The sequence below is a fragment of the Peromyscus leucopus genome, chromosome 11, assembly GCF_004664715.2.
Source record: "Peromyscus leucopus breed LL Stock chromosome 11, UCI_PerLeu_2.1, whole genome shotgun sequence".
Lineage (NCBI taxonomy): Eukaryota > Metazoa > Chordata > Mammalia > Rodentia > Cricetidae > Peromyscus > Peromyscus leucopus.
In genome coordinates this window covers 23,300,992-23,311,988 of record NC_051072.1, presented here as the reverse complement: position 1 = coordinate 23,311,988, position 10,997 = coordinate 23,300,992, and positions in this window count along the sequence as shown.

The window sequence follows — 10,997 nt, the reverse complement described above, 5'->3', positions numbered from 1 at the left end:
ACCCAGTAAAACTTTCAACCATCATAGATGGAATGAATAAGACATTCCAAGACAAAGCCAGATTTAAACAATACTTATCCACAATCCCATCCCTACAGAAAGCACTAGAAGGAAAATTCCAACCTAAGGAAGTCAGATACACACTCAAAAACACAGGCAATAGATAAAGCCACAGTAGTAAACCCCAAAGAAGAGAAGTACACACATACTACCACCAAAATAATGGGGATGAACAATCACTGGTCATTAATATCCCTTAATATCAATGGACTTAATTCAGCTATAAAAAGACATAGGTTTGCAGAATGGATATGAAAGCAGGACCCATCTTTCTGCTGCATACAAGAAACACATCTCAAATTCAAAGACAGACACTACCTAAGAATAAAAGACTTGGAAAAGACTTTTCAATCAAACAGTCTTAAGAAACAAGCGGGTGTAGCCATGCTGATATCCAACAAAATAGACTTCAAACTAAAATCAATCAAAAGAGATCAAGAAGGGCATTACATACTCATCACAGGAAAGATCCACCAAGATGAAGTTTCAATTCTAAACATTTATGCCCCAAACACGAGGGCACCCACATATGTAAAAGAAATATTACTAAAGCTTAAACCACATATAAAACCCCACACATTAATAGTGGGAGATATCAACACCCCACTTTCACCACTGGACAGATCTCCCAAATCGAAACTTAACAGAGAAATAAAGGACTTAACTAATGTCATGACCCAAATGGACCTAATAGATATCTATAGAACCTTCCACCCTAACAAAAAAGAATATACCTTCTTCTCAGCACCCCATGGAACTTTCTCTAAAATTGACACATACTTAGCCACAAAGCAAATCTCAACAGACACAAAATAATGGGAATAACCCCCTGTGTTCTATCAGACCACCATGGTTTAAAGTTAGATTTCAACAACAACAAAAACTACAGAAAACCTACAATCTCATGGAAACTGAATAATGCTCAACTGAATCACCAATGGCTTAAGGACAAAATAAAAAAAGAAATTAAAGACTTCCTAGAGATCAACAAAAATGAAGGCACCACATACCCAAACTTATGGGACACTATGAAAGCAGTGCTAAGAGGGAAATTCATAGCACTAAATGTCCACATAAAGAAGTTGGAGAAATCTCACACTATTGACTTAGGAGCACAGCTGAAAGCTCTAGAACAAGAAGAAGCAAAGACACCCAGGAAGAATAGACGCCAAGAAATTATCAAAGTGAGAGGTGAAATCAATAAAATAGAAACTAAGAGACCAATACAAAAAATTAATGAAACAAAGAGTTGGTTCTTTGAGAAAATCAACAAGATAGACAAGCCCTTATCCAAACTAACCAAAAGACAGAGAGAGAGAATCCAAATCAACAAAATCAGAAATGAAAAAGGGAACATAACAACAGACATTGAGGAAATCCAGAGAATCATCAGGTCATATTTTAAAAAACCATACACCACAAAACTGGAAAACCTAAAAGAAATGAACAATTTTTCAGGATAGGTACCACATACCTAAGTTAAATCAAGACCAGATGAACTATTTAAATTGTCCAATAACCCCTAAGGAAATAGAAACAGTCATTAAAAGTCTCCCAACCAAAAAAAGCCCAGGACCAGATGGTTTCAGCGCAGAATTCTACCAGATCTTCAAAGAAGAGTTAATACCAATACTCTCTAAATTGTTCCACACAATAGAAACAGAAGGAACATTACCAAACTCCTTCTATGAGGCTACAATTACCCTGATTCCTAAACCAAACAAAGATACAACAAAGAAAGAGAAATACAGACCAATCTCCCTCATGACCATTGATGCAAAAATACTCAATAAAATACTGCAAAACAGACTCCAAGAACACATCAAAACAATTATCCACCATGATCAAGTAGGCTTCATCCCAGGGATGCAAGGGTGGTTCAACATACGAAAGTCCATCAATGTAATACACCATATAAACAAACTCAAAGAAAAAAACCACATAATCATCTCACTAGATGCAGAAAAGGCATTTGACAAAATCCAACACCCCTTCATGATAAAAGTCTTGGAGCGATCAGGAATACAGGGAACATACCTAAACATAATAAATGCAATTTACAGCAAGCCAACAGCCAACATCAAATTAAATGGAGAGAAACTCAAAGCACTTCCACTAAAATCAGGAACAAGGAAAGGCTGTCTACTCTCTCCATACTTATTCAATATAGTACTTGAAGTTCTAGCCAGAGCAATAAGACAACATAAGGAGATTAAGGGGATACAAATTGGAAAGGAAGAAGTCAAGCTTTCCCTATTTGCAGATGACATGATAGTATACTTGAGTGACCCCAAAGATTCCACCAAGGAACTGATAAAGCTTATAAACACCTTCAGCAACATAGCAGGATACAAGATCAAGTCAAAAAAATCAGTAGCCCTCCTATATACAATGCACAAAGAAGCTGAGAAGGAAATCAGAGATACATAACCCTTTACAATAGCCAAAAATGACATAAAATACCTTGGGGTAACTCTAACCAAACAAGTGAAGGACCTATATGACAAGAACTTTAAGTCCCTGAAAAAAGAAATTGAAGATGTCAGAAAATGGAAAGATCTCCCATGCTCATGGATAGGCAGGACCAACATAATAAAAATGGCAATTTTACCAAAAGCAATCTACAGATTCAATGCAATCCCCATCAAAATACCAACACAATTCTTCACAGACCTGGAAAGAATAATACTCAACTTCATATGGAAAAACAAAAAAAACCAGGATAGCCAAAAGAATCCTGTACAATAAAACAACCTCTGGAGGCATCACAATCCCTGACTTCAAGCTCTACTATAGAGCTACAGTAATAAAAACAGCTTGGTATTGGCATAAAAACCGACATGTGGACCAATGGAATCGAATTGAAGACCCTGACATTAACCCACACACCTATGAACATATAATTTTTGACAAAGAAGCCAAAAGTGTACAATGGAAAAAAGAAAGCATCTTCAACAAATGGTGCTGGCATAACTGGATATCAACGTGTAGAAGGCTGCAAATAGATCCATATCTGTCACCGTGCAAAAAATTTAAGTCCAAGTGGATCAAGGACCTCAACATAAATCCAGCTACTCTAAACCTGCTAGAAGAGAAAATAGGAAGTAGTCTTGAATGCATTGACATAGGAGATCACTTTCTAAATATAACACCAGTAGCACAGACACTGAGAGAAACAATCAATCAATGGGACCTCTAAAAACTGAGAAGCTTTTGTAGAGCAAAGGATACAGTCAACAAGGCAAAGCGACAGCCTACAGAATGGGAAAAGGTCTTCACCAACCCCACATCTGACAGAGGACTGATATCCAGAATATATAAGGAACTCAAGAAATTAGACATCAAAACAACCAACAGTCCAATTAAGAAATGGGCTATAGAACTAAACGAAGAATTCTCAACAGAGGAAACTCAAATGGCTGACAGACATTTAAGGAATTGCTCAACATCCCTAATCATCAGGGAAATGCAAGTCAAAACAACTCTGAGATACCACCTTACGCCTGTCAGAATGGCTAAGATCAAAAACACTGAGGACACTTTATGCTGGAGAGGATGTGGAACTAGGGGAACTCTCCTCCACTGCTGGTGGGAATGCAAGCTTGTACAACCACTTTGGAAATCAATATGGCGCTTTCTTAGAAAATTGGGAATCAATCTCCCCCAAGATCCAGCTATACCACTCTTGGGCATATACCCAAGAAATGCTCAATCATACCACAAGATCACTTGCTCAGCTATGTTCATATCAGCATTGTTTGTAATAGCCAAAACCTGGAAACAACCTAGATGCCCTTCAACTGAAGAATGGATAAATAAATTGTGGCACATATACACAATGGAATACTACTCAGCAGAGAAAAACAATGACATCATACGGTTTGCAGGCAAATGGATAGATCTAGAAAATATCATCCTGAGTGAAGTAACCCAAACTCAGAAAGACAAATATGGTATGTACTCACTCATAGGAGGATACGAGAGGTAGAACAAGGATGACTGGCCTGCTACGCACATAACCAGGGAGGCTATCTGGAAAACAAGACCCCAAGAAAGACACGAGGATCGCCCAATGATGGAGAAATGGCTGAGATCTACATGAACAACCTGGACACGAGTGGGAATAATGAACAGTGAGGGTCGAGGGAAAGAGAGCCTGTGGGAGCGGGAGATCCCAGCTGGATCAAGAACAGAGAGGGAGAACAAGGAATAGGAGACTATGGTAAATGAAGATCACATGAGAAAAGGAAGAAGCAAAGTGCTAAAGAGGCCCACAGAAATCCACAAAGATACCCCCACAATAGACTGCTGGCAATGGTCGAGAGACAGCTGGAACTGACCTACTCTGGTGATGGGATGGCCAAACACCCTAATAGTCATGCCAGAAACCCCATCCAAGGACTGAGGAATCTGGATGCAGAGATGCATGGCTAGGCCCCGGGTGGAGCTCTGGGAGTCTAATTAGCGAGAAAGAGGAGGGTTTATATGAGCGAGAATTGTTGAAACCAAGGTTGGATAAAGCACAGGGACAAATAGCCAAACTAATATAAACGCATGAACTATGAACCAAAGGCTGAGGGACCCCCAACTGGATCAGGCCCTCTGAATAAGTGAGACAGTTGATTGGCTTGATCTGTTTGGGAGGCATCTAGGCAGTGGTACCAGGTCCTGTGCTCATTGTATGAGTTGGCTGTTTGAAATCTGGGACTAATGCAGGGACGCTTGGCTCAACCTGGGAGGAGGGAACTGGACCTGCCTAGACTGAGTCTACCAGGTTGATCTCAGTCCTCAGGGGAGGCTTTGCCCTGGTGGACTTGGGATTGGGAGGTGGACTGGGGGGAAGGGAAGGGAGCAGGAGGGGGGAGAACAAGGGTATCTGTGGCTGATATGTAGAAGTGAATGTTATTGTAAAATAAAATAAAATGAAAAAAAAAAGAACAGGAAGGGAACGAAGTGACTGCCTGGAGCCGCCAGGACAAGGAAGATGTAAGGTACCAGTGAGCCATGAGCCACATGGCAAAGTATAGATTAATAGAAATGGACTGAATATAAGAGTAAGAGCTAGACAATGATAGGCCTGAGCTAATGGCAAAGCAGTTTAAATAATATAAGCATCTATATGTTTATTTTATAAGTGGGTTAAGGGACTGCCAGGACTTGGCGGGACCTGGAGAGAAAACTCCATCTACAAATACATTTGTATATAATCATGCTTATTTTACAGTCATGCAACTGAAGATACTCAGATAGATGGAAAGGCTTTACTTCTGATCATGTGTACTTCCATATGGGAGTAGCTTTTGAATTAGTGAAAAGAGTAAAGAAATTCCACTTTTACCCAAAATGTCTGAGCACTGTCACATCTGTTGATGACTAGAAATAAAAAAATTAAAAAGTAAATATAGATTCTCTCTTCCTTCCTCTTCTGGAGCCGAGACACCCATCTTCACCTCACCTCCAACATCAGACCTCAGGACTGGGGAATTGGTTAGGTGCATGAAGCACCTGTGGACCTGAGTACAGATACCCAGTACTCATATAAAAAGATAGGCAATATAATCCCAGATCCAGGAAGGTAGAGATAGGTACATCCTGGGCTTGCTGACCTGCCAGTCTAGATAAATTGGCAAGCTCCTGGACCAGTAAAACACCCTGTCGCAAAAAGTAGGGAGAGCAGTATAAAGGAAGACAACTAATGATACCTAGTGTCCTCTGGCTTCCACATACATGGTCACATATGTATGTATGAAGTGTCACACTAATACAGACACACAAACACACATATATTACACACAGATGCCTCTCCTCTCTCTCATGCACATACAAATGCACACACATACTCACACTAACACTCACAGCTACATACACACACATACACAAACACACAAACAAGCACAAAGATATGAATGGGAATGAGACTTCAAGAGGAAAGGAAGTAGATGAGGAGATAGAGAGAATGGAGGAGAAATTATGACCAGAATGCATTACGCATATGTATGAAATTCCACATAAAAACATTCAGGTACTGCATTTCCATCCACCAAGTTAGAGAAAACAGTTTTTATACAGAAATGTGTGTGTGTGCATAAGTGTGTCTGTGTGTGTATGTATGTGTACAAAACATTTACAATAGGCTACTTTTTTTCACCTGACCAAACTATAAATAGCCTAGATTCTATAAATAGAAAAAGAAATGTATTAACTGTGACAATGCACATAATAGACTATAACTAAGAAACACAATGAATTACTCACAAATATTATGAATGAATCTTTACATAACTTACGTTTAAAACAATACCATAATAGAAAATCTAATTTAAGATCCCAATTTATATAAGGTGCAGAAGATAAAAACAAACATAGTAAAAATATTTATTGACCAAAAATTGCAATTGGAAAATAAGATGGCCAACAGCAAAAATTATGAAGTGTTATATAGGAGAAATCTTCTGTGATGATAAATCCTCATTGTGATCAGAGATAAAAAAAAATATAGACAAATATGTACATCCATATGTATATAATTATTTATTTTAATTATGTTGAGTTTGTAACCCAATAAAATACTTTCCAAAAAGAAATTTGACCAAAAAGAAGCAATAGATAGATCTGCTTTCTGTTTGAAATGATTAAAAACTAAACTAGAAAAACTATCTGGGTAAAATGTTATTTACACGTTGTTCATTAGGAAGTACAGAACACTCAGTACTAACTGGACTTAGTTTTCAGAATTCAGATGATAGAGGAATATTCAAATCTGGTCAGGCCATCTCCTGGAGTGAAGAACTGGATTCAGATTTTAGGAAGGACGTAACATCTGGCTGGAATTTCCAGAACAGAACACAAAGGACAGAGTGATGCATGAGAGAACAGAGTGCTATGTGAGAGGGACAAAGTCCTTCATTGGAGATGAAACAGGTCAATCCTAACATTCCAATCCTTCCTCAGTTCAGCAATGATTAATAGTTAAGTGGAATGCTATACAGAGTGCACACAAAGCCCCTCTCTATGCAATTGCCCTTGATTCAACTGTTGATTTACAGAAGAGTTTCAGTTGGCTTGATACACTTAACAGTGTGATTCTGACTCCTGTGATTCTGACTCTTGTGATCTCTCTCTCTCTCTCTCTCTCTCTCTCTCTCTCTCTCTCTCTCTCTCTCTCTCTCACACACACACACACACACACACACACACACACACACACACATATACACACACACACCTACATTTCTCCCTTAGTTGAACTTTTCAGTAAGAAAATATTCAGAAATAGGAGAAGATTACCTCAGTAATCCAGACTTGGGCTCTCAGATTTCTTACTTCAGTGGGAAGAGCCCAAGACCAAAAGCCTAGAAACTTAGTATTTGGTCTTACCTCTCCAAACCCATCCATGGTGAATTTGACTTTGACCCAATGACTCCATTATCTACTACCTGTGACAGTAGAGATGTGGAATAAACAGTAGATAGGAGAGACCAGAGAACACACAGCCTGAGGATCTGCTCAGCATTCAGTGAAGGGTGTCATACTACATCATGGAGGGTATCACATTATTACTGTAACTAATGAGGAAATTCCATGTAATTTATCTGGTAATCAAAGAGGTTTATTTCTGAAATAATGTACAGCCAATGGGGGTTGGTTATAGGATCCGGGAGAGATGAGATATCATCCAGCAGAGAACTCTGGCTTGGTGTCCCATCCAGCTTCCAGGACCATGAGATATCCAGAAGAGGCCAAACACATATGCACCTGGAGTCTTAAGGGGTTACCTCTCAGCCATGCCCCAGGGGCAGGTCAGCCCTAGAAGCAGGTCACAGGCAAGTATTGCAGTTACCCGCTGTCACTCTAGGTACAGTGTTTCAGGATTAAAGGTGGAAAAGCTACCCACTACATCTTCCCCCATTTGTCTAAATAAGAAAATTCTAACCTAATACAAAACTACTTACAAGAGGGATGATTACCAAATATTGTCCCAGAGGAATGAGGGATAATGACCTATACAAGATAAAACTATACCAACAAGAACAACACCAAAAAAGAAACACATACTAAAATCCATAGGATATTACTGTAATTAATAAGGCATTTCCACATGATTTATCTGATAATCAAGAAGGTTTATTTCTGGGATAACTTACAGCTGATAGGGGTTGGTTACAGGATCCAGGAGAGAGGAGGTACCATCCAACATAAAACTCTGGCTTGGTGTCCCATCCAGCTTCTAGTACCATAAGGTATCCAGAAGGGGCCAAACATATAATCACTTCAAGTCTTAATGGATTTCCCTCTCAGCCATGCCCCAGGGGCAGGTCATAGGCAGGTGTGGAAGGTACCTGCTGTCACTCAAGGGGCAGTGTTTCAAGGTCAAAGCAGGAAAAGCTACCCTGTCACAGACTGGCCCATCGGGGGTACCAAGACCAACCTTAAGGGGACCAGAGCTTGGGTAGTCAGGAAGGCAAGGATTCGGCGAATGACAGACAGACAACACACTCAGAAGTGGTTTGACTCTGTTGCAATTTTACTTCTGCAAATCAGTAGTTTATATACAGAAAAGAAAACTATCAAGTCATACAAGGAGCAACAAGAGCTTGGCAATAATTCAATTACATCATCTTTAAAAAACAGCAAGCACACAGTTATTAATCGGCGCTAGACATATCCCTTCACTCACAAGAACTTTATGACCCAAAGAGCAGTCTGTGTTTTTTAAACTTAGTATAGTTCCTAGACTTGTGAAGGCTTCTTGCAGCTGTGTCCTTCATCTTTATCTCAGCCGCTCTTTAGTTTATTATGAACTTCTACTTTTCTGGTTCTCATGACCCATTTAGCCAATTTGGATGCTGCAGATCCTCCCTAAGTCTTTCTTTAGTTCTTTTATCACATATCTGTTTTAATATAAAACCTTTTTGCCTGTTGGAATATGGACTCTTGTACTTTTTATGTCTGTAAGGGGGAAGGGGTTCTGTTGTAGTCCTTAAGTTTTCCATGCTGAAATTCCTCAACAGAGGGGCCCACCATCTGTCTCCTATGAGATAATGTTTTCTGAAATAAATCACTTTAGTTGGGATTCCTAAAGGATTCCTAGTGGGTGAGTGTTCATCCCCTAGAAGTGCCTGAACTATTATATTTTCTATTATCTAGCGGCTTGAGGTCTTTAAGGAATAGTTCATTCTGTTATATCTAAATAAGGTACATGTCCAGCTTCCCCTTTCCTCCATAGTTCACAACCCAAGCAATTATTAATTTTGGCTGTGTTTTATAGATTAATTAGAACATTATCAGAAAAGCAGTTATACAGAACCCATAGCCCAGAGAGCTCATGCTCTGTGAAGCACGTCTCCTTCAAGAAGGAGTCATAACACGGGCACTCTGTCAGGGACCTCCAGGGAGCTTAGTCCCGTGGGACACATATCTCCCACCCACTGTTATTGACATAATTGTTTATGTCACACTGACGACACTGGAGTTGGTGTGGCAATACCCACTACATCACATGCCATAGACAGCCCCAGACATCTTCTCTTTTTATAAATCCATGCTGTAACCTTCATGGAGGCCCCACACTGTGGACTTCTTTTAACTTTAATTATATCACAAAGGTCTCAACTTGAAAATGTCGTTAACATATAAACTATGGAATTAAATTCCTAACATATGAATTTGGGAGGACACATTATAACAACAGCAGGAAACTAAGGATGAACTGGTAAAATGACTTTCCCATAAGTCATGAAAAACAACATGTAGTGGGTTGCTTTTTAGTCACTGACTCTTTGGCTCTTTTGGGTGCCCACCACCCAGCTCCCAATATACTTATTCTTTCTTAGGAATATCCTGCCTTAGCTTGGCTCTTTTCTAGCCAGCCTTTCTTATCTTAAATTATCCCATGTACGTTTTGCTTCTGAGCTTTTATATTTCCCTATGCTATGTACCTTTCTCTTACTCTGTGGCTTGCTGTTTACCTGGAGGCTGGACCCTGGAGTCCACCTCTCCTCCTAGCACTCCCCAATCTTTCTTCCCAGATTTCTCTTCCTATTTAATCTCTTTGCCTGCTAGCCCTGCCTATACTTTCTCCTGCCTAGTTATTGGCTGTTCAGCTCTTTATTAGACCAATCAGGTGTTTTAAATAGGCAAAGCAACATAACTGCACAGAGTTAAACAAATGCAACATAAAAGGATGCAACACATCTTTGCATCATTAAACAAATATTCCACAGCATCAACAAATATAACACATCTTTAACTAATATTCTTTACCAACAACAGACATTGGACTTTTGAGTCCCAGCAGGATTCTTTTTCCTCCACCAAATGTACCAAAATACAAGAATTTCAAAGTATAATTTGCTGGCACATCTTTATGCAAGATCAAAATAGACATTAGGAAGACCAGACACTTGGATCTAGACAACAGCCACTTTTTCTTCTGACACCAGTTCTACCAGGGGTAATGATGGAGCTTGATTCTTGTGGATATGACTTGATAAATTCAGGGAAAAATTAGAGCCACATATGGTACTTGAGGTGCCCATATTAACCCTTGTTTTATGTCATTTAGTCACTTAATTCATCAACAAACAGCCAATATTAACTATGTCCTCTTTTAGTACTATGCTAGGATAGAAGCTAGAAGTCTGAGGGGTGACTGAGACAATCAAGCTCTTGAATGGCATAGAATCTTGAACTGAATTTTGAAGCCTCTTATTAAAGCAGAACAGGAAAATACAGTTTAAAAGACCTGGGGTTTGGTCGGTTCCCATGCAGGTTCCACAGCTGTCAGCCTAAATCTGTAAGTTTCTCTGAGCTTGGTTAAGTTGTCTCTGCAGATTTCCCCTCATGATCTTGACCTCCATAGCTCATATAACCCCTCTTCCATTTCTTTAACTGGACTCCTGGAGCTCAGCCTGGTAGTTGGCTATAAATTCTCTGCA